The sequence below is a fragment of the Rattus norvegicus genome, chromosome 8 (genome assembly GCF_021556685.1).
Source record: "Rattus norvegicus strain SHRSP/BbbUtx chromosome 8, alternate assembly SHRSP_T2T, whole genome shotgun sequence".
Classification (NCBI taxonomy): domain Eukaryota; kingdom Metazoa; phylum Chordata; class Mammalia; order Rodentia; family Muridae; genus Rattus; species Rattus norvegicus.
The window spans coordinates 57416074-57443858 of record NC_141541.1 but is presented as its reverse complement, the minus strand read 5'-3'; the positions used below and the strand labels follow the sequence as shown (position 1 = coordinate 57443858).

The 27785-nt window shown below is 46.9% G+C and overlaps 1 protein-coding gene across 2 annotated transcripts in view; it reads right to left on the bottom strand.

Annotated features, from left to right (window-relative positions):
• The window catches only part of Drd2 (dopamine receptor D2), a 63856-nt gene extending 38943 nt beyond the window's left edge, over positions 1 to 24913 (bottom strand). For both annotated transcript variants that reach the window (NM_012547.3, NM_001409379.1), the window contains exon 1: positions 24602 to 24913. The gene's annotated coding sequence lies outside the window, so the exon portion shown is untranslated. The remainder of the gene's footprint in view (positions 1 to 24601) is intronic.
• Between the last annotated feature and the right edge of the window lie 2872 nt (positions 24914 to 27785).

The window sequence follows — 27785 nt, the reverse complement described above, 5'->3', positions numbered from 1 at the left end:
GGAGCGATTAACACAGCACATGATGAGATGACCACCCTACCAGGCAGTGGTGGATCCCCGAAGGCAGAGCCGGGTCACATGACTTGCAGACTCCTTGTCACGCCCCCTTTACACTCTGCCACTACAACACAGCTTTGTACATAACAGAAGGTCAGCGTGTATTTGTTAAGTAAACATGGAGTCGGATGACCTTTCTTAGTGTATAGGTCACGCAAAGTCCCTCAGTCATCACAGAGAAACAGTCTCACTCATCCCAAGTTAAGAAAGGCGTAGGTGTGGGTGTGGTGTGCTAAGTAGGGATCGGACGCTCTCCCAATCACGTGTCTGGCAGGCAGTTTGCTGCAGTCTGCTAGCAGCCGTACTTAGGGTACTTGTACAACAATGAGAGTGCTAAGCGCCAAGCGTGATAGTGTTGTTTTCTTCTTGGTGGGTTGGCTGTTAAAACACCTCTCAGTGAATCTATTTCTCAGACGAGGAAATGAAAGCTCAGAGTTGTTAAGGAACTCAACTCACTCAGAACCCCGTCTTTTCTTGTAGTCCACCCTTTGGTCCCCCGTGGCTTGATGAGGAGTCAGCCCTCCACCTGTACCTTGCCCTGACTAAGAGACAAAGAGAAGCTCTGCCTCTATTCATACTCCCATAAAGCCTCAGGGCTCTCCCAACCCAGGCCAACGTCCTTGGCAACCCCATGGTATCTGTCTCTTTTATTGTCTTCTTTGAGACTGCTTGTTCAGAACCATCAGAAAGGATGAGAAGATATTTAAGCCTCATTGAGCAGGACAGGAGTGCAAACATCGGGGTTGGGGATTTAACTCAGTGGTAGAGAGCTTGCCTAGCAAGCGCAAGGCCCTGGGTTCAGTCCCCAGCTCTGAAAAAAAGAGAAAAAAAAAAAAAAAAGGAGTGCAAACATCAGCTCACTCCGTGACTGCCAGTGGGAACAGGGGAGACCAAGTATTGGCAAGGATGTGGAGCAAACAGAACCCTTGTAAACCTCATAATACAACTGTAAAAGGGTGTGGCTGCTACCATGAACAGCAAGGGGTTCATCATAAAACTACAACTCCACTTCTGGAGAGAGATCTGAAAGAACGAATGAATGATGCGCTCACACTTGCTAAAAGCATTATACATAGTATAGGGAGCCAAAGTGGCCCAGTGAGAGACAACAAAGATGTGGGCTATCCAGAAGACAGGCTATTACACATCTTTTAAAAGGAAAGAAGACCTGATTCGATAGAGTTATCAGAGTAAACATTCCCAGCTATTATTGGTTGACTCGGAGCAGAAAGGGGTCACTAGTACACAGAACAACCTCTTTAGTAAGTGGTTTTGAAGAGACCTGATGATGCACCAGCAGAGCGATCACTTAAGACACATACATGGCCCCTTACTTAGCAATCTACTCAAAACGGATTAAAATTTAACCCTGAGACCTAAAACTGTAAAAGCACTAAAAGAAAACAAGAACCACTACAAGATATGAACTGAGCAGTGAGATCGTGCTTTCCCGAGACGCCCAGAACACAGGCGACAAAACCCAACCTGGGCAAACAGAATCACATCAGGCTAAAAACTTCTACAGAGTAAAGGGAAGTGTTTGGAAGAATGAAGCTTGCATATTTTGAGAGACTATTTGCAAATCCTTTATCAGCCAAGGAGTTCACACCCCGAACATGGGAAATCCACACTCTTTAGATGGGAAAACAAGACAGCATTGAAAACTGGTGAAGTAGGGCTCCGTGGTTAAAAGTGTTTGCTGTTCTTGCAGAGGACTGGAGCTCCCACACTGGACAGCTAACAAACACCTAGGATTCTAAACCCGGGGAATCTGATGCCCTCCTCTGGCCCCCACAGGCAGCTGCACACATCTGGCACACACACACACACACACACACACACACACACACACACACACACACACAGATTTATGTTTAGAGAGCTAAATGGCCTGAGTGAATACGTCTCAAAAGAAGACATGCGAAACTCGAAACAAATGGAAAAGGTTTGATTTAGGCATGGCGGCTGATGCTTGCCATCTTGCCTTAGGAAGAAGCTAAGGCAGGAGGATTGCCACAAGTTCAAGGAGCCTCAGCCTCCCAGTTGGTTTCAGACAAGCTTGGTCTATGAAGTAAAAGCCTTTCCCAAAAAACTAAGCCAAAAATAACCATGAAGAAGACATTAAAATTCCAGGATGGTACCTCACACTGTTAGAATGGCTACAGTCGAACATGGTGGAAGGTAGCAGGTTGAAGGGACAGAAAAAGGAGAAACTATTGTATGTTGGAAGGAATGTGGTGTTGTATAGCCATTTTAGGAAAAAAGGACAAAGATGCTTTGAGGAAATTAAAGTAGGGCCAGCAAGATAACCCAGGGAAAAGCACTTACTGACAGACCTGACAGCTCAATTCTATCCTGCAAGTTGCCCTGTGACTGAGACATGTACACCATGGTACACATGAGGGCACACTCATGTACACGCACACGTGCGCACACACACCGAAGAAGTAAACAAACAAATACATACCAAAACTATAAGACTTACCACATGAGGTAGCAACCTTGCTTCTTCTGATATAGGCACATAATAGGTGTCATAAGCAGTAAAGATATTTATGCTCCTACATTTACAACAGAATTATTTACAACCAAGCTCTGAAAACTAACGGCCACAGCACAGCCGAACGGAGGTAAAATATGCCGCATGCATCTACAGTGGAACATCACTCAGCCTTCAAAAAGACTCAACTCTGACGTGAAATAACACAAGCGTGGCGAGCATTACGCTGTATATAAAGAGATAAACATTAAACGACCTCACTTCTGTCAACAATCTGAAAAACAGGGAGTCCAAATGGCGGTTCCCCAAGAATGAGGGAGAGGAGTGGGCCAGGGAATCAATGCCGGTCCAAGGGAGCCAAGTCCTAATGGGAGAACTATGTTCTAGCCGTCCACTACACAGCAAGGTGGCTGCCACGACCGGGAACACACTGAGTATTTCCACGTACCTGAAAGAGTAGATTTGAATTGTTCTCATCACAAAGAGGTGATGGGAAAAAAATGACAGACATGAATTTGCCTGCCTTGCTCACTCTACAGTGAAACACGTGTCAGAAGCCTCATCCTGCAGTCCTAAATACGTGCAATTATCACTTTCAATAAAAGTAATTGTATAGGAGGGGAGGGAGTGGGGGAGGGGATAGGAGTGGGGGAAGTGAACGGAGGAGAATGAAGTTCAACGGGACATATACCTGAACATACAAGGAACATACACAGGACAGTTGCTGTGATAAGACTATTTAATACTCTAGCTTAAGAGACCAGTGTATTTTAAAAAGTAGTAATTTCTTTATTCTTTTAAATGAAATCCTACCACATGCTATAACATTGGTGAATCTCAAGGGCATTATGCTAAGACCATAAAAGGCATACTATAGAGCTGCACTAATCCGAAGAGTCCACAGTGGTCAGACTGACAGAGAAGAAAGTGGAAGGGTGGCTGGCAGAGCTCGTGTTCAGTGGTGTGTCAGACACTGCTGTGCTCCAGTGAAATAGTCCTAGTCCTGTTCAACTGCACACTTTATGTGCAACCCATCACGGAGCTGGGGATATGGCTCAGTAAACTGCTTGCTACACAAATGGAAGGACCCAGGTTCTATTCCGTAACCCACATAAACAACTGGACAGAGGGACAGAGGGACAGAGGGACACACTCCTACAATGCCAGCACTGGAGATGCAGAGATTAAAAAACCCCTAGAGCTCTGGTCAGCTGTCTCAGCCGGATTGGTTCGCTCCAGGTTCAGTGAGAGAGTTTACTTCGTAAGTCAGAGAGCAATGGAGGGAGGTCTCTGACCTTCATATGCCAGCATGCACACACACACTCGCACATACACTCACACACACACACACACACACACACACACAAAGCACACTCGGCTTTAGTCTCTAGTAGAATTCACACCCCACCCCACACTTCCGCAAGTGTAAATGACAGGATGTGTTGGGCCCTATGCACATCATCTGAGGGGCAGCCATTCTTACGGGAGCTACTGAGACAGGAGTCTGATCTCAAATGATTCAAACAGCTCTGCAGCTAGGTTTTGGAAATGAATACATATGTTTTAATTATCAAAAGGCACCTATGCCTACTGTGTGCAAATCTTTTCTTCAGTTTTATAAGTTATGTAAAGACAGACTTCCAGTCTGGTGGAAGAGATAGTTGATACTTGGAAAGACGGCACTACATATGAATCCCAACTGTGTGTACATCCTGACTATCTGTGAGTTTCATTCGTGACACACTCGATCTCTGAGAGCCTTGGTAGCCAGCCACATCAGAGCGTCTCTTTCCCCAAAGCCTGGACTATTTAAGGAACAATGCCTACTATAGAGTGTGGCTTGATTGGGTGAATATTCATTTATCTACAGAAAAAGACAAAGAACTAAGTAGGGACCTTGCTCCACACACAAGAAGAAACAGTGCCTAGAGGCTAGAGACCAGAGCACACACTGCTCTTGTGGAGGATCCACGTTCACTTCCCAGCACCCATGTCAGGCAGCTCACAACTACCTGCTAAGTCCAGCTCTGGGAGATCTGATGCCCTCTTCTGGCCCCCACAGACACTGCACTCATGAATACGTATCTACACATATGCGTAGTTTTAAAAATGAAATAAATCTCTTTTTAAAGAGAGAAAGGAAAACAGTAGTCAGGATGAAGAGATACCTCAGTTAAGAAAGTGCTTACTTTAAAGTCACAAGAACTTGAATTCGGTCTCCAGAGCCCATGTGAAAGCACATGCTTGCAATCCCAGCGCTGGAGAGGGAGAGATAGGAGGGTCACTGGGGCTCTGTGCTTAGTCTACACAGCCTGAGTACAACATGTGTGACATGTACACACACACACACACACACACAAAGAAGCGGTTTCTCATGTTCTTCCTGACCTGCACATCCCTGCCTGTGCCAAAGCGGTGAACTTTAAGATGACTCCATTTGCAATACTGAGCCCAAGTGAGATCTTGCAGCAGTAGAAGGAGCACTAAGTCAGCTTGGTTTTGCTGGCAAATACCTCTTCCTACTGCCAGGGACTCTAAGAAGCCAGAATGAGGCTCTGAAACCACACACACACACACACACACACACACACACACACACACACACTATCATACACCATCACACACACACACCATCACACACACACACCATCACACACACACACCATCACACACACACACCATCACACATCGCACAACATCACAACATCCAGAAGCAGGACCAAAAGCAGTCAGGGACTTTCTGGGAACTAAAGCTCCATTTGCATCTAAATGAAATGGGCTAAGGTTGGGCCTGCTGGACTGTGAATGAAATCAGTTAGCCAGTCAGATTTCTGTTTCTGCCTTTGCCAGCTTCTGCCAGAGCCACCTCAGAGCTTTGTCTGCACCACAAAATAATCCAGACCTCAGAAGCATCTAATTTGGAAATTACGGGCCGACCGGGGCTGCTCTCCAGGCCACAAGCTTAATGGTGCTCCAGGTCCCTTTGCAGGCAGCAGTTCTAAGCAGCCACAGGCTCTGTCACCTCTGCCTGCTCATTAGAGACAAGGCCAGGAAACCAAGCCTCTGGCTCCAAGGGTTGCCCTACAGTGGGTGAGATCTAGCAGGTCTGTTACCAAAGACTTGAGCGCTACAAGGCAGTACGGAGGGAGACTAGACATTAAGATAATGAAAATAATATTATTGTTATTTAGCTTAGCTCCCTGAAGGCTCCCAGCTAGCTGGTGACACAGACAAGACCTGCAATTAGAAAAACGACTACCTGAACCGCAGATCAGCTGATTAAATGGGTCTAACCTGGGCATTTAGCAGTTTTCATATACAAGCACATACATCCCTGTCGCAATGAGTTGTCATTTTATAAATGCGGGCATTTCTTCCTTGACTCCCTCCTTCTTGGATTTTGCGTCCTCTGGCCTATGTGGGTGTGATGGGACGCCAAGTCTGGACCAACAGAGAGATGTCATCTGGAAAGTGCGGATGAGAGAGAAGTTGTGTCAAACTGCTTCAACAACCCTTGGTTCAGCCATGTACTGCTAAGCACCCCTCCTGCTTCTTCCCAAAGCATCAGCCGAAATTAAAGCCTTAATTTATTTGAAAGGACAGGTGCTCATGATCTTGGGGGAAAATTGTTTCTGTCAAAAAATAAACGCAGTTCCTTGTGTTTGGTGTATGTGTGTGTGTGTGTGTGTGTGTGTGTATGTGTGTGTGTGTATGTGTGTGTGTATTCACATCAAGACTGCCCATTCTCCTTGTACATAGTGCTGTGGGCTGTGCTTACACAATTTATATGTCTAAGTTAGCTGTGTTTTAAACTTTAGAATGTGCCATGCTGTCTCTCCCTCCCTCCCTCCCTCCCTCCCTCCCTCCATCTTTCCCTTTCGTTCTCCTTCCCCCTCCCCCACCTCCAATGGTACTAAGGGGCTTTCCCTAACCTGTGCTGGAACGCTATTGGGGCAACAGGAGAAAGAGGTAATTCACGATACTACTTTGTACTATAGACAGCAATGAATGTGGAGAAGAGCGGTGTGGTGTGTGGTAGAATTTAGTGTGACTTAGGTGTGAGGATCAGGTCCAGGTCCCACACCAGCTTCCGTTCTCACGACCAGTGTGGTCTAGAGTGCGGTCAAATAAGGTCTCAGACTCCCAATGCCCTCATCTAAAGAACAGGAATAATATTTCTAATTGCTTAATGACGCCTACTGAAAAAAAATTAAAAATAGTGTGGACGGGGGAAGTGGTATTCTTTCTCCAATCTCTCTCTCTCTCTCTCTCTCTCTCTCTATATATATATATATATATATATATATATATATATATATATATATCCCTCCATCCCTCCCTTTCTTTCTCCTTCTCATTCCCCCCTTCCTCTCCCTCTCCCACTCTCCCTCCTCCTCCTCTTCTCTCCTCCCTCTGTGTGTGTGTGTGTGTGTGTGTGTGTGTGTGTGTGTGTGTGTGATCTATTGTCACTTCTCAGTTGATGTTTTTTGAGCCAATCTCTCACTAGACCTGGAACTCATGAAGCCCAATGAGAGACAGGACGCCTGCCTCAGTCTCCCCAATACTCTAAATATGTATTTTCTTTCTTTCTTTTTCAGACAAGTTCTCACTATGTGACCTCAGGAAGGCTACAATTCACTGTGTAAACCAGGATGGCCTTGAACTAACAGAGAGATTTGGCCACCTCTGCCAGGTGCTAAGATTAAAGGGATGTACCACCATGCCTATTATATTTTTAGATGGTAGATAAAACATGCAGAGTAATTCGAATAGAATATCTCTGTGGGTAAGAAGCAGCTAGACTTCAAGCTGGCAGTTAGTACTGTCCACATGTGAGCAAGGCTTGGGACCCTCTGATGCAACTCTGGGTGGAAGGATGTGGCAAGGAGCAACTGTCAGGCATGGCATTCTGTTGGCACTGGAAAGGGCCTAGCCCAACCTCATCCATCTTTCTAGAAATAAGGAAGCAGGGAAAGGAAGGTTTAATGCACACAGTTTTCCAGTTGTGGTGGAGAAGTAAAACTAAAACCAGGAGACTCAGACTCCAGAGACAGCTGGGATCCCCACAGGTTGGGCACACACAGGCAGAGCCTGCAGACCAGCAGCTAAGAGCTTCGGGTCTGGAAGATAAGCAGTGAGCTCCACCTCTGCTGGTCATCTCTTCGTGTTTTATTTCCACTCTGCTAGATTTTCCAGAGACTGTCTGGGGGGGGGGGGTAGCAACACGGAGACTGTCATCAGAGACGTTGTCAAACTGACTCTCCAGGCACGCGGCTATTTCCATCGTCATTACAATTCACCTTGGTCACACTGTTCCCGGGGCCAAAGCAGCCAGAGGCTACTCCTGGGCTGAATTAAAGGAGGACAAGGGAAAAGGAAGCTGGGTATTGACACTCATCTTTCTACTTCCTGTTCTGCAGAGATGTGCGGTAGTGAGGAGGCTCAGCCCTGGTGTTTCCACCGCTCTTTCCCCACCTTGATGGACTGTGTGCCCCTCTAACTATGAACCAAAATAAACCCTAGTTCTCTCTAGTTTCTTTACAGCTGGTATTTGACCCTGGCAACAAGAAAACTAAATGACACTAGGGGCTTTCATGGACCACATAGAACCTAGGTTGTACCCCTGAAATGAATGTAATTCCTACTTAAGGAAAACCCACATACACACAAATAGCTGGCCTCTAAGAGCCTACTGGATACAGAAATTCCCCTTGCTGCCTGGTTGTATTTTTCTGGACAGACACATGCTCAGGGTCCTTGCTGCTCCTCACTGCCCCTGGTCTATTGCAGCTGCACTGTGCAGAAACAGCACTGGGCATTGTTGGCTACATGCCCTCCTGCCTCTACCCTTTTCTCCTCTCTCCTATACCAGGACCATAGGCTTAGTGGCTATGACATTACCATGGAGACCTGGCATGGAGAGATGTGGCAGAGGGCAGGTAGCAAGCTGCTCAGGGATATAGAGGAGATGGAAGCCAGAGAAGCTGGAGGCAATGGGGAATGCAGAGTTCAGGATGCCAGTGTAGGCTGCAAGCCACATCTCAGTTGGAGCCTTTGAGAACTCAAGTTCCAAACACTGGGTTGAAATAAGGTCCACCCTACATCTGTATGGTCCACCCTACATCCACATGATCCACCCTACATCCACATGAGCCACCCTACATCCACATGAGCCACCCTACATCCACATGATCCACCCTACATCCACATGATCCACCCTATATCCACATGGTCCACCCTATATCTATATGGTCCACCCTACATCCACAGGTCCTCTCTTCTACCTTCTCTCACTTGCTACAAGGCCATTCAGTCTTCTGTCTGGACTCAAGTGTCACTCAAGTGCTGACAAAACAATTCTTCCTGGCACCAACAGTACCCACTCTATGTTTGCACACTGGCAGGCGAGGTACAGTTAATGTGACTGTCGTCTGTCTGTGAAGTCTTTTCTCTTCTCCTCAGGTGTTTACATCCCATGCCTTCCCTCTGTCACTCCTGGTGAAGCTGAACTCAATGACAACAATCCAGAAGCTTCCTTGCTCCTCCCCCCAGCCCTGCCACATCAGCTAGCAACAGTAAAATGACTCGTGGAAACAAACACTGTTCACAGCCAGAACAGTGCACAGACGCAGGGACATATTGTTACGTAGAGAAGTCAAGGTGCCCTTGGCAAACTGCAGCCTGAAGGAGAAGATCCTGGCCTTGTATAGGGACAGTGAGATTTATAAGGGCTGAGTTTCGGGTTTTAAACAATTGCTCTGTATCTGGTTTGATGTGGAGGTCCTTGATCCACTTGGACTTAAGCTTTGTACACAATTGCTCTGGCCTACCAGAATCTCAGTGTGGTCATCTGTCAAATGAGTGTGTTATATAAAGCTTAGTACACAGACAGCATTAAATAAATTCTTGTAGAATAGATATTAAAGCCCCAAGTCTCTGAGTTCTTTGAAACGGTATAAGAAACCCAACATTTGCACCCAACCCTTAGGATCACTGAATGCCCTGGACCTCAGGTTCCCATGGGCCCCTCCTTTCTGAACCATTCAAGTGATTGTCTTTCTCTACCCATGTTTCTCCAGAATCTCCCATCTTGTTTCTCCACACTAGCCACCATGCCAGCAGGTCAGTGAATCCCTTTAAGCCCCAGATCCCCGTTGTACTAATTGCTTTCTCTCTTGTCCCTATTTGCCTTCCAACTTTGGAGGTGAGACTTCAGTTGGGTACAAGGGCAGCTGTTCCCAAACAGATGACTAGAAAAGATGTGTCCTTACCCCGGCGCATGCAAAAGATATCTATAAGAACCAGGAACAAGGAAAGCAGGAAGCTCTCTGTACTAGATTGAAAGTATCACCCCCAAATCTATGGCCAACCCCAGAACCTCAGAATGAGACCTCATTTGGAGATAGGGCCTTGGTGGATTCACTTAGCAAAGATGGAATCATGTTGACTCAGGGTGGGACCTAAATCAATATCTAGTATCCCCATAGAAAGAGGCAAAATAAAAATAGGGGGAAAACTATGAATATGGGGCCAGATGCTGGAGTGATGTTCCTGCAAGTCCAGAAGTGTTAGCTACCACAAGAAGCTGGAAGGCTCACAGGAAGCACCTCCCCTGAAGAGTTCAGAGGATGAACAACCCTGCCAATGTCTTGACAGTGTATTTCTATGCCCCAGAATTGGGAGAGAATTGTCTCTTATCTAAACCTCCCATTTTGGGGTACTTTATTATGACAGTGATATGAAACTAATAAGTCCCTCAGGTTCACCTAGCCTTACATATGAGCAGGTGAATGTGAGGTTGGCGGGGTCTTCCCAGACCCCCTTCCATTCTGGAGGGGTTTTTTTTTGATGCCTTAGGCCTTTAACTCCCCAGTTACATGTACAATCCTCCTGTCCCATGTGTTCTTCAGTGGTGTTGGGGATGGAACCCAGGACTTCATGAATACTAGTCAAAACCAAGCTACACATTCCCCCAACCCCGAGCCCACTGTCTTTGAGCAATTTCATTTGCACATGCATGGGGACATCGAATGATGCCTCACTGGTGTCTGAGTGGGGGCAGAGCATGAAAGCTGTCCTCACTGCCCAGTCCATAAGATCTGCCTTGTGGAGTCATCCCCATACTTGGCCTATTATTGTAAATGACAACAACACAGCATCTAATTAGTTGTGGGTCTCTTTGTTTGTGCTTTGAGACAAGGTCTCATATAACCCAGGCTGTCTTTGAGATTGAGATATAGCTGAAGATGACTTTGAACCCGTGGTCCTCCTCCCTCTACCTCCTATGAGTTGGGATTACAGACGTGCTCCACTGCATTTGATGATCGGGATTCAAAGACATGCGTTCTGATGCTAGGCAGGCCCAGCAACCAAGTTACATTCCAATCCTTTAATGAGTTTCTCGTGTCACTTGCTATGCAGAACATCCACCTGTTCATCATGTGATTTTTTTTCTGAGATAACAGAAGCACTGGTGACTCTGCAGTCCTGATACGATGCCATGAACCCTCCCAAATGTCTATGTGCTAGCCTGACTCTGCCTAATGTTTCATGTCTCTACATTTCTCAGAAGATAGATGATGCAGCTAAATAGATGCCTAAGGTGGATGGATGGCATGCCCAGGATCAGGGTCAGCATCAATATCTGGTCATCTTCAAAGCAGTTATGAGACTCCAGTCCCATTGCTTTCTTCTGTGAGAAGGATATTTCCATCCACACATGAAGAGTGGCCTACATCCTCAAAGTTCTTTACACCCTTGGCATACTGAGATCTTCCCATACTGAACCATTTGCTGGAGGGATTCCCAGCTTGCCTTAAGTGTGTAAAGAATTTCAGGAGCAACCCCAAGGCTTAAGTTGTCTTCTAAGACCACTGCTGTCTTAGAATTGAACATGTGCTATGGGGAGAGACGACTATCCCAGTATGGCCACTTGCAGTGGGATGGATGAATGTCCCATCTTGAGTGATAAGAATCCCATTACCATCTTCAAGGGATTTAGCAATCAAGTGAGGTGAGCAGGCCAGCCAGTAAACAATTTACAGTGCAGTAGCATGCAATACTATGCTGCATGCTGGGTATCATATAGGAAGAGCCCAGGCAGGCCAGGCAAGGTAGCAAGTAAACCCCACGAAGGCATCCTACGAGAGTTGATGCTTGTGCCAGCTGTAAAGACTGAGCAGGGATCAGCCTTCAAGGTCAATGGCACAAGCATTCAGGTAGAAAGACATTGTGTTGAGTGAGTGGTTCCGACATACTGGGTGCAGAGAAGGAGTGGGCACAACTGGTCTATTCTCTTTCCTGTTCTTCTAGCCTCCGTTTCTTCCGTCTCTCATCCCTGTCTTTCTAACAATTCACCGCCTCTCTCCTCTTTCTTATTCTGTGCATGGGAGAGGAGTGAGGTCTATGAGTCCACAAGCTAGTGAGGATGCAGGAAAAAAATGGTGAGACATGACCCAGGACAGAGGAATGGCCCATGCCTCAGAGCAAGCTATCCAAGGACATCACTTCCTCAGCACGCTCTCCAATCCCTGTGCCTCATTACCACTCCCTTACAGTTTTGTGAAGACTCTGGTTCTCAAAGGCCCCTGCCACCCAGCATGTCACTACCCCTCTTTGTCACTGTTGTTCACTGATTCTTCGTCTTCCCCCTTGCTTCACAGAAGTTGCTGACACCCAGCTTACTGGTTTTTACGCAACTCCAAGTCCTTCCATTGATGTGTTGGATGCAACTATCTTGAAATACCTTGATGTTTTAGCTATGCGACCTTCAGACCTTCCATTCCAGTCACTGTTTCCCATGACTGCATCTTGGGCCCTGGATCATCTGTTCTGTGTCCCTACACTAGGCCCACAACCACTTCTGCATTCCAGCACCATCACTCAACAAGTCTAGCTTGTTCCAGTTCCCTGTCCCCACCAGCACCATCAACCTGTTGATTCTGTTTGCTCCTATATCCACAGTCACTGTCACGATTCAGATTTCCAGGCCAGAAGTGAGACACTTTTATCAACTCCCTTAACACACCTTGCTCTCACTACGCCATAACCATCCTTGGCTTCTCTGCATCCCCTCACCCTCTGCAGACCACCAGTCACCAGGTTCTAGTGTCTTCATAGTTCCACTGCCCACCTTGTCCAGGTCACCTACCTCACTGTCCTACAATTGCAAATCCTTTACTGTGCCTCTTCCAGAACACCCCCTGTAGTTAGTTCTCCCTCAAGGAGCCTCTGCGTTTTGGGATGCAATTCAAACAGATTAAGTTATTCTTCTGTTTAAAATCCAATCCTTAAAAATGATTTTTGATTTCCTTCGGGTAGAAACCCGTTTCCATCCTGAGTCGCAGAGGTTCACAGTGTGGTCCCTGGTGATGCCTCTGGCCATACTTTGTACTGTCTTCAATTCAAACTCTACTCTTTATACACTGTGTTTATAAAGTAATCCTCAGTCTATCCTGAGGCTAGCTGCACAGAGGATGGATAAAAGACCTGGAGCAGGAGAGAGTGCTGTTCCTTTGCAGGGTTCTCTTGTGGGGTTCCCTTGCAAGGTTCCCCTGCTGGGTAACACTGTGTTCTTCTAGAAAGGAGTCAAATCCTACTTGTCTCGTTGCCTTGTCTGCAACAATGTCTTTCTTTTCTTCAGAAGAGACGATAAAACGCAGGGTACACTTTGGGAAGGTTCCTGTGGACACCCCCATTTATCCTAATAATTATAACAATGATACACATAAATGTTCTAGAAACATCATTTTTTGTTTATGTGTCCCTGGATGAGTTTGTGGGTATCATGTGAGTGCAACACAGGTATGTAGAGAGGCCCCTGGAAGTGCAGATAAGCTGGCGGTGAGCTGCCTGATGTGAGGGCTGTGAGTCAAACCTGGTTTTCTCTGCAACAGCAGCAAGCGCTCTTCACCACGGAGTCATCTCCGTGGGCCTCAGTAAATGCCAATTCGAGAGATTGTGTATGCCTTGTGCTGAGCCAAGTACTTGATATGCATGATCCATTGACATAAAATAGAACCCCATCAAGTAGTGCCATCATCATTTTATGAGCAAACCATTTTATGAGAAAACAAAATTCTGCATTTCAAAAAGGCACTGGTGTCTTGAGCAGCATCACACAAGTCACTAGTGACCAAAATAAAATAACGGAAACAAAATTTTATCACTCTGGCTTCCAAGATCATATTCTGAATTGCTTTATGATACTGATTAATAGATGTCCTATCTTGTTTTATGAGTGTCTCTCTGTGTGTACATATGTGTATATATGTGGGTACACATATATGTGTGTGTGCTTATGAAGAAGTCAGTGGTTGACATCAAATGTCTTTTCTATCAATTCTCCAGTTTTGAGTTGATCTCTCACTGAACCTGAGGCATGCTGACTCAACTGGACTCTCTGGACTAGCTAGCTCCAGGGATTCCTGTCTCTGTGTACCTGTCCAACTCTGGGATTGTAGATACACATACCTGACCATGCCTGGCTTTTTACATGCGTGCTGGAGAGCCTGACTGAGATCCTTATGCTTGAATGGTAAGCAGCTGCTGACTGAGCCATCTCCCCAGTCCAATTCACCATTTAAAAAAATGCTGCTGGGAAACATAGATACAAGATAATATGACTAAATATACTAAATATACTCTTGCAAACGGAGATCTGACGTTCCTTGCCAAACTGCAAGCTCCAGCTTCAAACACAGGGTCCCCTGAGAGCACTGCAAACAATTCCAAGCACAGGTCCGCCCTAAGTTATCCTGTGTCCCCAGGCTAACCTACACTCATACATCTATCTGTCTATGTTTCCTTGCTTCTCGGTGCCTTCACCTTGGCATGAGTGTCTGGCTTACGCAGGCATTAACAACCCAGGACCTCTCCTTCCCACAGGCTATGGCAACTACCCAAAATTTTCAGCCCAAGCCTGACATAGCCACAGCAGCTAGTACTGATGAAGGATGAAGGGAAAGTGTGAAGCATCTCGCTGCTGGTACGCTAACACTGGGGAACGCTACACATATGGCCAGACTCCTGTTGAACTTCAAGTGAGTAGAGAGTGTGACGCTGTCAGGAAGTGTGACACATCACTTACTGGCCCATCCCTCACCTGTTCCACAATTTAAATGACAACCGAGTGCCTAGTGTCACTTTCAGATATACATTTTCAGGGAAGTATGAGACAGATTCTCCACTTCAAAACCCTCTAGTCTAGTGGGGAAAATGAGAAATTCACAATCAAAATATTAGCACTATGATGGCAGTATAAGGGGGGGACAGCTCCCCAGTCAAGTGCTTGCTGGGCAAGTGTGAGCACCTGAGTTCAGATTTTGAGCACCCATATAAAAGTCAGTTCATACCTTTAACTCCAGTGCTGGAGTCGGTGGGTAAGACAGGTGGAATCCCACCCCACATTCCACCACTCCCTGGGGCTTGCTGGCCGCCAATATAACAGAAGCTATGAGTTCTAAGTCCAATGTGATACCTTGTCTCAAAATAATAAGTTGAAGAGAAAGAGGAAGACGGGAGATGTTGGCCTCTGACCTCCACATAGCATGCACAGGAGTGCGAGCACTAACACATACATGTGCATTCACATGTATACAACACACACACACACACACACACACACACACACACACACACACACACACACACACAGCTTTGGAAAAACAAGATGCCAAAAACAAGGCAGGGCTATGAGAGGGTTGGGGGCGTGGCTTTGGGTAGAGCTCATGCTGAGCATCCTGGGGGCGGGGTTTGGGTTCAGCCCCAGCACTGAAAACACAAAAGTATGAGATGTCATAGGTCAGTGACTCCTGTCCCAGCTCTGTGACTCTGAACAAATGTTGCTCTGTCTCTCTGATCTTGTCTGCAACCGCAGGATGTGACAACGGCCACAGTGGGTTTCTGCAAGGAGCTGTCAGGACAGTGAATATGAAAGTGTTTCACAGATGAGGGAGCCTATTATTGCTTGATGGGTTCTGAAAATTAAAAGAGGATTCCGAAATGCTGAGTATCACCACCATTGTTTTACAGGGAATAAGACAATTATTTTAAATGCTTGAAAGTGAGTACAAACTACATGATTTCACTGTCTGGAATATCTGTCTCCCCCTCGATGTCTGAACAGCTCACTTCCACATCCTTTAACTCCCTCAAGTGTCTCTCTCTCCATAGCGTCCATCCTGGACATGGTATTGAGTACAACAAAGTTATCTCTGGTTCCACACCTCTGCCTTCCCAATCACTATAATCCTAATCTGTTCCTGGGTATGTGTTAGCTTCCGAAACTCAGTAATTTGCTCTTTACATAAACCCCGGGAAGGCTGAGATTTTTGTTGTGTTCACAGATGAATTTGCAGCCAAAATGAATACCTGGCACACAGTAGATGTTCAAGAATAATAGCTCGATGGGAATAAGAAACAGAATTTATGTCGCATAGCTCTCATGGCAGAAGATACCCAGAGAATAGGGATGCGGGAAGGCAAAACATGGGAAGGAGAAGTAGGTCTGAAAAGATGATGGTGGAGGGACTCCTGACCATGGTGTGCAAAACACAAGCTTCCAGTCTGTAGGATAACACAAGCAGAGAGGCCATTGAGAGGCTTAAAAGAGGCAGTGTCAGCCATTTGTATACATCAGACGGTGACTAGACTCCACGCAGTTTCGGAAGACAAGTTGGCATAATCGTAAAGGATAATCTCCAAGTTTCTGTTATCTGTTGTTGCATAATCAATTATCCCTGAGCTTAGCGGCTTAGAACAATAACTATGTTGCCTTATAGATTCTGTGGGTTAGGAATGTTAGCAGCTCAGGTAAGAGGTTCTGGCTTAAAGTCTTTCAGAGGTTCCAGTGACAACGATATGGGCTATTGTCAATTGAAGTCTCTTGTCACTTGAAGGCTCATCTGGAGAGCCTTCTAAGACAGTTTATTCAGTAGCTGAAACTTCAGCTCTTTGCCGTGTAGATCTTTCCAGAGGGTTCCAAGCACACCCCCATGGCATTTTCTAGCTCTTTCCAGAAAAGTGATGCAAGAGAGAACTGGGTTGAAGCTGTTATCTTTTTTAGATTTATCTTTAGAAATCACATTCTGTCCTTTAGGCCTTGCCCTATTGGCACACATGTGTGTCCCTGTTCAGTGTAGGAACAGATCATACAAGAACATGGATGTTGGGAGGTGGGGAGTTTAAAGGCCTTGGAGGTTGGCTACGCTGGATTGTCACTAAGGAAGCTGCAGGGATAATTGGAGGGCCGTGTTGGTTTATGGACATTACCAGTTTTCCCTCAGCTCCTTCGAGAATATGGACCACAGATGTATTATCTTTTATCAAGTCATAGCAGTCCTTTGGTTGTGTACATCACTAAAGAAAATCTGTGCATCAGAGCATGGATCCACCACAGAGATCCCTGCATCCTTGCCTTGAATGCTAGTTTCTGGTTGTCAGTACTTCTCTTCCTAGACCTGTTATAAATGAATGAAAGAGCTGAAGATGCTCAGAATCTAAAACAGGAACAGCCAAGGATGCTAACCTGGGAAGAGAATCTGCAACTAACCTTCGAAAATCTCTTCCCATCACTAAGAAGCAAGCACATGTTGTCTGACTGTAGCCAAATCACATACAAGAGTCCTTCCCAGGGAAAGACTCATAGAAAGACCTAGGAGGATAAGTCACTTTCTGGATTGGAAAGCATCAGCAGCAGAAGCTATTAAATTCCACTCCTTTCTTATGAAGAATTGTGCTTCGCATCAATACATGAATGGCATTTGTTTCTGCTACTAACATCCCCAGAAGATGGAAAGTATATGGGTTGGGGTTTTTGGGGGGAGGGGTCATTTTGTTTTAATCTGCTCTGTGTGTGTGTGTGTGTTGTGCATGTCCATGTGTGCAGATGCAGAGACCAGAGGAGGACGTTAGGGGGTCCTGCTCTACCATGCTCTGCCTTATTACTTGGACATAGAGTTTGTTACTGAGCATAGGCTGGCGTTCAGTAAACCTGAGCCACTCTCATGGCTCTGCCCTCCCCTACACTGATGGGATTATAGAAGCACCTGACCATGCCCAGGTTTTTACACGAGAGCCAGAATTCAAACTCAATCCTCCTGCCTGAACAGCAAATACTCAACCACCAAGCATCTCCTGAGCCCTTACCTCCTATCTTAAATTTTAAATGGCCCTTTTCAGAGTGCACATCACACTGCAGGTCTCTGCCAATTAGGAAGGATCAACCAGCAGGTGAAGGACTTCGGATATTATGGGATGGGGTGGGGGTAAATGGGGCCATGTAAAGCCATCACCAAGAAGACTGATGCCTCCTCCTGGCTTATGTGTGTGTGGGGGGGGAGGATATGAGAACTCAGCTGTGCCTAATTCAAAGGGTGACAAAGCAATTCAAATCCCTCTTCCTTGGGATGAGTAGGAGTTTCTGACAGGTGCCGGCCAAATAATTTTGGTAAGGATAAATGTAGAGTGTAAGAAAGAAGCATAAATTTGAATCCTGTGGAGGTTTAGCAACGTCATTTCAGAGATGTAAAATCAACTTCTGAATTAGGGTGAAGGTGGTTATTGGTGACAGCCCCTATGGTGAGCTGAACAGGGGTCTTTCCAGTGCCTTGGGTCTGTTCCCTTCGGTCATTATCCCCAGCATTAACACTGACATTATCACCACTCATACAGAACGCCAAGGTGGTAGAGATTAATCAGTCTGTCTCTGATCACACAGCAAGAAAATGTCAGAGTTAGAACCAGACTCCAAGCCTATGAGGTCACAGGCTTACCTGTTGTCAGAAGTTGCTTTAAGGGGTTTAATAGGGAGCAAACTGTTGGTACACAATATCCACAAAATAGATGGTGAGATTCAACAACAGGCCAGAAACCTAACTTCTTTCAAGGTAAATATCATTTTTTTCTATCAATTTAATGGAGCCTCTTGTGCTGTTGAATCCTGAGGGAGTCCAAATGTATTAGGAGGCATATTGGCTCCCTTCTTTTGTACCTTAAGAAACTTGTGTGTGGGTTAGATGTTCTGATAAACAATGCGTAGGCCTCTCCTGTCTCTACCCCACCCCAGAAAATAATAAACCAATAGGTTAGCTCTTAAAGGCACCTCTCAGGAATTACCCCTCTATCGGTTGGCTCTCAGGTCTGCTCACCCTTTCCTGTTTATGTAGTCCAGCAGCCGAGTCCTGAAGACAAGTGACTGATCAATCCAGGCGTTTGTTAAAAGAAAATAACAAACAGGCCCAAATGTCAACAGGAGTTTGCTTTTCATTCCTTAGACAAATGGAGTCACTCAGATACAGGAAAGAAGGCCCATCACCAAGCTCCAGCTCTATTCACACCATGTCCCTTGGTCCTCCCTCCACGTTGGAAGGAGTGTATGACAGGTCTGACCTCCATTCTGCCCCTGCCTCCTGAACCTAGGATTTCATCGCTCACCGAGGTACATTCCTAGTGCACTGCCGACAGAGGAGCTCAGATCCAGGGTGAAGCGCAACTTCCCAGGTAGTCCTCAAATTCAAGAACGCCCGAGAGTAAGCTCTACTTTCTTAGCATCATCTGCAAAATTTACAAGCGCTTTGCTTATTAAAGAAGACTTATCCAGACAGAAGAGATAGCTCAGTAGTTAGGGGCACTTGTTCGGCAAGCCTGAGGACCTGAGTTCATATCTCCAGCGCTCACATAAAACCCAGCCATCTCCATGCACACCTATAATCCTTGCAGTGAGGGTGGAGGAACCAGCCAGTCTATCAGAAAAGGGCAAACCCAAGTTTCCGTGAGAGGCCCTGTTTTGAAGGAATTAGGCAGAAAGTGCTAAAGCAGGGCACCCACATCCTCCCCCAGCTTCTGCACATGTGTGCAAAGAGCACATGAACGAACACACATTTTTCTTTCTCTCTCCCCACCTGCCACACATGAAAGAAATAAAAGAAGACTCTCCCCCACCTCCCGGCTTCTCCCTTTCTCATTACTTATGCCACTTACATAAGTCAGCAAGGCCTGGTATAGAACCATCACACAGTCTGGCTTTGAATCTCCACCCTGCACCTTAGCTTGTGTGAGCGACTTACTTCTCTAAGGCAGTGCCTCTTTCTCTGCCAAATTGGGGTGAGAAGAGCACCCACTCCCAAAGCCGTTACAAGACAGTGAGCTGAAATGGGCAAGTCATGCCGATCAAAGAGCACAATGTCCCACACACAGCAAGTGAGTGCCAAATGTTGGGGGCTATAATGATGAGTCCAGCCATGGTGAGGGAGGGGGCTGGTGAGCGGGCCCAGCTGTCATAAGCAGCCATGCTAAGGAAGCTTGCGAGCCAGGTTCTTTCTCAGACCAAGGGTTCCCAGGGAACAGCTCGTGATGTTGCTGCCTGGGGTAACAGGAAGGAACTGAGGCATTTATACAGCAGGCAACAGAAATAATTTCATTTCTAATGCCTTTCCCCTGCTGGGCCACTTAGACCTAAACAATAACAACAAGGCAGAGGCAAGAACAAGGGGGGGGGCAGGCACATTCTGAAGGAGTTCGGCGATGAGTAGATGGGGCCCCAGGACTCATTTTTCTCCCAGTCATCTACAGTGGAGAGTCCCTGGGGCCACAGCTGCAGTTCTGTGCTGACAGGCAGTGCTTGAAACCACTAGAGGCTAAACCCTCTCTCCGGGACCAAGCTGACATCATTCTAGGGCTCTGGGGAAGTCAGGGGTCCCCCCTTCTCTTCTTCTGTGGGCAGACAGCACACTTGCCTCTTGACCTCCTAGGAAAAGAGGAAGTCCTTGCAGGTGATCTAAGATTATGGCAAAACTGCCCATGTTGCATGAAGCATGGGTTCAGTGTACTCTTAACATCAATCTATTCTGGGAGCCGCTGCAAGCACTTCTCTGATCCTACATTTACACACACACACACACACACACACACACACACTCACACACACACACCACACACACACTCACACTACACACACACACTCACACACACACTCACACCACACACACACCACACACACACACACACACACACACTGCCCCGTAATCTCCAAAATGTTCCAATCAATCCCCCAGCCTCTGAGTTTGGAGCATTGCAACAATATGGCCTCTTCTATCCAAGGGAGTCCCAAGGCCCCAGTGACTGATCTCTGTCTCCTCCCTGTATGCTGCAGCCAACAGGAGCCTTGGCTCCTCCGAAGAAGAACATCTCTGTGTCTCCCAGGAAAAGAATGAAACACTCTCTCCAGGGGGAAGCTTGTCTGCCAAGGGTGTCAATTTAACCCATTCGTCAGATTGAGGTAAAAGGGACAAAATTGAGGCAGCGTGTGTTGTCCCAAAGGCAAGTGTCTCACCTTTCTCTGGACTCATCTGCAAAACTGAGAGTCTGAGTCTTGGTTTTATCTCTCCTTCATCATCACAGGCTGACACTATAACCAAGCTATTTTCCCAGTCTATGCATTTAGGTAATAAGATTCTATCATATTTTTAAATAAGAAAAAACCTTCCTTCAATTACATGAATGATGCGGGGAAATGAGAGGCAGAGCCTATTAGCACTGGACTCCAGCACCCTTAGAGGTTCTAAAAAGTACAGCGATAGCATCAGACTACCACCCAGGCTCAGCAAATAAACAGCTTTCACATCCCCAGTCTCTCCATAAATTATTAAGGGTGCACAGGCCCAAAGACAAGCCACAGCACCCTTCCAGAGCCATAAGATGCCTTTATGGATAAAAAGAAGGGAATGTGATGCTGGAGTTCAGCTAAGTGACTAGAAACATGGGCACACAGAGGAAGGTTTCTGGTGAGAAGCAGAGCCGAGCTGCTTCCTTTCTAGCATCTGTGGGTTTGACGCATACCCTACGTGACCAGAAGTGTCTTGCTAAGCAGAGCACCTAGTAGGATTGAGGTGCTTTGGTCACTAAGTCAAATCAGAAAGTCCAGGAACTGATAACTTGACACTACTCTTTTGGGGATAACAGGAGGAAGCTCAGTATTGGGAGACAGTTGCCTTGTTTGGAAACAAGGTCATCCAGCATGACCTCCAAGGAATCCAAATAATCTTAGGCTCTAAAGTCCTGTTGACAGCCTCTGAGAGAAATGTAGATGACTGGGCCATATTCTACGTTTTCTCCAAGACTTCCAACCTTAGGTAACAGTTGATACACAACACAATTCTGGGAGGCTCTGCAAACATTGCCTTCACGAAATCTCAGCTTGGATCAGACATAACCTGTGAAGGTGCAAAAGCCCTTCCTGCTCGGGTTTTGTAGGTGAAAAATATGAATCTCTTGAAGAGGTAGGGTTGGCTCAAGAATGTCTCATCATATGTCACACTCACCCCATGTGCTCATGGATGTATGCATGTTTGCACACACACACACACACACACACACAGTCACTGTATGACATTCACAGCCACACTTCTTAATATCATAGTGAAGTTTTCATTAGCAGGGGAGCTGGAGACAGCTCTCTCTCTTTCCATGAGAGTCCATGTATCTTTCCCCTTGCCCTTGTTTCTCAGAGAACATGACACCAGACCCATTTGGCCTCAGCAGATTGATCTCAGGAATATCTAAAGCAATCTTTTTTCTGTGACTCTGAGCTCCCCTCCATTTCCCTTAGTATTAGAGGGGAAGCTGAGTTTCTCTCACGTTGAGGTTCTTCTAAATTATTCTGGAGATTAGATTTGCAAGTTATAAACAGAAATAGATAGACTCGGAAGGTAGACAGTTGATGGCTGATTCATCCCCACAAACTTTCCAGTTTATGGAAGAAAGAATCAAAGCAGTAGATTTAAGGAGACACTGCCAAGAAGGAATGAGTGGCTACCAGCCTTGGGAAGGAAGATGTGCTACTAGGCTGAACTAATCTTGTCTTGGCATTTCGAGAGCAGTTGGTGATCGCAGAAAGGTCCATCACTCACAAGAGAGGATGGGAGAGAGACACACACTAGGCTGGCCTCCAGAAAACGACAGAATTCACACAAGACTATCTTCATCCATATTGGTGAGGCTTAGGAAAACAAAAACAAAAAACAAACAAAAAGCCTGGAGAATTGTGGAAGATTGGAAATCGGGTTGCACTTTTGCACCCAGGAAAGGGACTGAATCAGGTGGATGGTTCTTCTATTCCCAGCCCCATAGTTGAAGAATTTAACTTGAGTAGCTTTAGGATACAATGTGATGAATGACACACTTTAATTTATGTCCATTAAAAAATGTACACAGATTCTCTTAGAAGTCCTAGTTTTCATGATAGATATTTTCCCCAAAGCATGCATATATATATATATACATATACATATACATATATATATATATATATATGAATCACTCAGTTAAACATAACATCATGGGCCTCAGCTCTAGATTCTAAATCAGCATTTATTGCAAAAGAGGCAGAAACATGAATTTTTAACCAGCTTCCCAGGTGACTCAGATGCAGAGGCTTCTTTGCAGTCGCTTAGGGAAATACTACCTAGGACCTCTACATCAGATGAGAATCTTCATTTTCCAGGCAAGTAAGGTTGATGGAACTCAGAACACTCTTTAGGAGACGAAAACTGAGAAATGCTGGGTTTGTAGCTCAATAGTAGAGCACTCCATAGTGTATACAAGACCCTGGAATTGATACCCAGTTGCGCAAACAAGCAAGGACCCCAGCCGGGAAGTCTCCACTTATCTCTGGGTCCAATGCTCCCAAAACTCTTCCCTGCTCCACATTTGACTTCAGAGATGTTATCGAAGTTCCAAGAAAACAGATTTGTAGTGCATTTGCAAACATGAAAACACAAAGTCCAAGACAGGGGCTTGAGACCCAGTAAATCAGCCTCCCAATTCTCTTGAAATCAGTTGCACTCATGTAGGCTGCTTTCTGCCCACCCTCAGCAAACAACGGCACATAGGAAAGATGAAAAACTGCTTTCTCAAGTGGCCCTAATGCGGCGGAGTGGATCAGCCATAAGCACAGTATTTGCATCTGAAGCGGGGTTCAGGGGCAACGCTGAACATCTAGTTCCCAAGGAGAGAAGCAAGGATTGTCCTAAAAGGTTTGCAGCCTAGTCGGAATTCGTAAATTGTTGAGTGTGCAGAAGGACCTAGAGAGGGAGTCCACACGCTGGATTGCACCTCATCCAAACTCAGGAGCCCCAGAAAAGAATGTAGCCCCAGTGAGGAAAAGATGACTCGCTGAAGCAGCTTCCCTCTGGCTGAGAACAAGGGCCTATCCCCAGAGAGCTGCAGTGCTGTTCCTTGTGTCCATGGCGAAGCCTGTTGTGTAGATGGCAACGGGCTCTCTTACCTCTGCTCCTCAAGAGGAACCTCATAGGCTGTCCGCCGCAAAAAAGAAAAAAGGGAAGTGCTCTGTTTGACGCTTAGAGAAGCTTCTCCTCATATAGACTTAGTGGGCTCTTGATCCATCCCAGAGATGGACAGTCACCCTCTAGCACAGCCTGTCTCGCCCCAACTGCCACCTACACTCCCAGAGGAAAATGGGTCTGAAATACCCGGCTTTCTTCGGGACTGGGTGACAGAGCAGCGGCAGAGAACGGGAAATCAGCACCAAGGACAGCAGAAACCTAGGGTGGGAGACCGCTCCCGGAAGCAGTTTCACCATCAGCTAGGCTTTAGCCCTTTCCAAAATCTCAGACTGCACCAGTAACAGAAAGGTCAAAAACAACCCTTCTTCCTTTTGGGTGGTGGGAAACTCTAGTGCTCGCCCGGGGTCCTAGTCTTGAATACCAGGAGGACAGTGCCTTACCAAATTCCTCGAGGATCAATCACCCTCCGAAGCCACAGCTACACCCCACTGTTACCCAGGATAAGGACTTCCACCCAGACAGGACAGAGCAAAAGACGCTAAGTTAGAAGGACTGGGGATGACATCCTTCATGTTCCCGACGCCCGAGGCGCAATCTGCCCGTCGGAGACTCAGTGTAGAGGGTGCTCCGGGACAGGCGGCGCTAGAGTGGCTGGACAAACTTCTGTTCCTGGCCGGTCAGCTCTGGACGCTTCGACCCGTGCAGAAGCCACAGACTGTCGTTCCACCCCGCCGGTTCTTACCTTCAAGCCATATGGCGCCCGGGGCCAGAGAAGGCGCCGGCTGCTCGAGGCTTCCAGCTCCCGCCGCATCCACGCACGGCCGCCCCTCCGGCAGCCGTCCGGGGCCGCCGGTCCCCTCCGCGGGTCCCTCGGCTTCCGGCCCCGCCGCGCCGTTCAGATCCCCGGCGGGCAGCCGCTCGGCCGGCTCGGGCCCGCGGGGAGCAGTAGACCGGCCGCGGCGGGGCAGGACGAGGCGGGGCGGGAGGACGGGAGCGCAGCGCGGGGACCAGGCGGGAAGGCGGGCAGGAGGCGCTGCGCACAAGAGGCGACCAGCTCCGGCACTGAGGCTGGACAGCTCCGCGGAATCAGAGCGCTGCGCAGGAGGAGGGGGCGGGGTCACCCTGGCCACGAGGCGCCCGGGAACCCCGCCCCTTGTACAGAGGCCCCACCCACCCAGGGCCCCAGAACTATCTCTGCACTGTGGGGCCTGGGGAAGGAACCTTGAGAGCTGAGACCGAGAATCCATCTCTGGCTTTGAGTGGGGATAGCCTGTGCTCCGGACTGCTCGCCGGTGTCATCCTATACTTTTTAAGTAACACTCTGCCCATCCAAACCTACTCTGGTCTAGCAATCACAACACCAGCGGGTCGATCCCCTCCTTTGAGGAGTCAGGGCCAAGGGCTAGCTGAAGCACTACATGTGGTACATCAAGTCTTTAAAGGAGAAATAGATTCCGGAAGGATATCCAGAGTCGGTGTACAGACCTCAGGTCTGAAAATCACAGCAGTTCGTTCTGCTGTTGTGCTTTCTGAGAGGAAGACTTGGGCAGAGCAGATCTAAGATGGGAATGATAAAGAAGGCCGTGAAAATTCTAGCTCACCCTTCCGTCTGCACTGAGGAGCAGGAGGAAGAGAAATGTGATCTTCTTCAGCCCTGTCCAGGGTCATCTCCCACCCAGGGAACCTACAACCCTTTCCATCCTCTTCTTCTCAAATCCAGCTGGTGCTTTCTGTCCCTCTGTCCTGCCTTGGCCAGCTTCTACATGAGATTCAGAATGCATGGGGTCAATCCAGAGTAGAGTCTTCCAAATACTTGTAGCTTAAATAGGTGCTGTGGAGTACCGACAGCTCCGGAGACCTCACAGGAGCTGGCCATTGGCCAATTCAAGTCCCCAAGGAGAAGGCACCACAGAATTCCAAGGGCAGGAGCACAGAGGACAGTCTGCATATAGCCGGCAGTCATGCCACTTAGCCACAAAGAAGAAACTCCTTCCATTGATCCACACAATCCTGGAAAATTAAGGTTGGAAAGACAGACACTAATATTCAACTAACCCCTGTTTGATTTCAAAGGTGGAATCTGGGACCCAAAGAGGCATGCCCCTCCAAACCTCACGGGGAACCAGCAGTGGAACAGTCCCTATACACAGCACATTTTTCTTAGATGTGGCCAGTTATGGAGGCATTTAAGAAAAGGGGAACTAGCCTCCCCTTCCCCTATTCATTATTCTTGGGGTATGGTCTATTCATGGCTCTCTATAGGCATGGTAGGGAAGTGTTAGAACTACCAGAAACATTAGAATTTTTCACATTTGCTTTTAAGGCACTCACACATTACAGACATGGTTGAATCCCCACTATTTTCCTATGTGCCCTGGACATGTTCTTCCCAAGAAATAACCTACTTAAACAGGGATTTTGTTCTTCTCAACCCATCACCTCTATACGTTTTCCACCCAGTCGTGTGTCCTATGTCTATCCCTTGCCAGTTGTAGATGTTGATTAAATTTTTTAATCTCTCTGGCTCTAGGTGTTAACATCCGGTCCACATTGGTCCAAGCAATGCTTATTTCTCTGAGATGCACCGAGGATAATAGGTGAATTCTCGATGAGGGAACTATATATTAATAAGCTCTTAAATGGTGAGGTTAGCTTTGCTTGGTTGAGGAGACAAGAAGCAAGGAGCCGGGTGACCTCAATGGACACTACACCTCGGCACTGCGTTTTTTACGCACATCATGCATGGCCGAGTGATTTCATGCTGGCTGTGAGTGAGACGGATGGATCTTTTAGTTTTCAATTAGCAAACGCCTTGCTTTTTTAAACAAGCAGTGCAGAAAGCAGATGCTCTGGGTGACGGATGGCAGGGAACATCTGTGGTTAAGCAAAGGCTGTACCAGACTCCCAGCTTCCTGGCTGCCAGAGCCCCCTGGAGGTCATTCAGTGCCTCCCCTACCACCAGAGGGAACTGGACCCAATCCAAGTATGTCAGGTGGGAGCAAGAGACACTTTAACCTCATGCTTTCTGGAAAAAGAGATACAGTAGTTTTTTTTAACTCCTTAATTGTCTGTTACAGAGCTTGGGAGTTGAGATGTTCTACCCTATATGTCTCTTAAATCTTTAATTCACTTCTACCTTTGGTGTGTGTGTAGGGAGGGGTATATGCACATATTTGTGTGGGCCTGTGAATATGTGTGCCTATGAATGCCAAAGGTCAACATCAGAAGTCTCCCTCCTCAATCTTTCCCTTATTTTTCAAGATAGTCTTTCATTGTAGGGAAGCTCATCAATTGGACTAGGCTGGCTGGTCGGTGGTCCACCGGTCTCTGCCTCCCCACTGCTGCGATTAAAGGCCTGAGCTGTAATCCTGGCACTGACTTTGCTTCTGTGCATCCTGATGAATCTAGGCTAATGCTCTTTTATCTGCGTTGGAATCACTTTCTTGACTGAATTTTCCGTGAAGTCCAAGATCAAGGTTCTGGCAAATTCTGCATTTGGTGTGGGTCTGCTTCTTGGGTCAGGGGCATGCAGCAAAACAACGCACTTGGCCTTCTGTACTCGATTGTGTCTGTCATGGTACAGAAACCCTTAGAGAGGCACGGTGTTCCTAGTTACTAAAGTTGCTGAGAGAGCCATAGCCCTCTGTGTGGAAACGTAGTGATGGTGGGCTAGACTACTCACCCTGAGAGGAAAGAAAGCTCCTCCAGAAGGACAGAGGTTCAGGGCACTGTTTTTTCACCGACACAGGAGAGCAGTTACCAGAGAGCTTCAACAGCTGTGTGTGAAAGTCACCAGAACAGACCAATTTCCTTAATAGCGGATTCTAATGGGGCTTTGCACTTCAGTGGGAAATGGACATTTCTAGATGTTTCTTGCATCCTTCTAATGATAAACAATAAAAGTACAGGTGTGACCCACTTTAAAA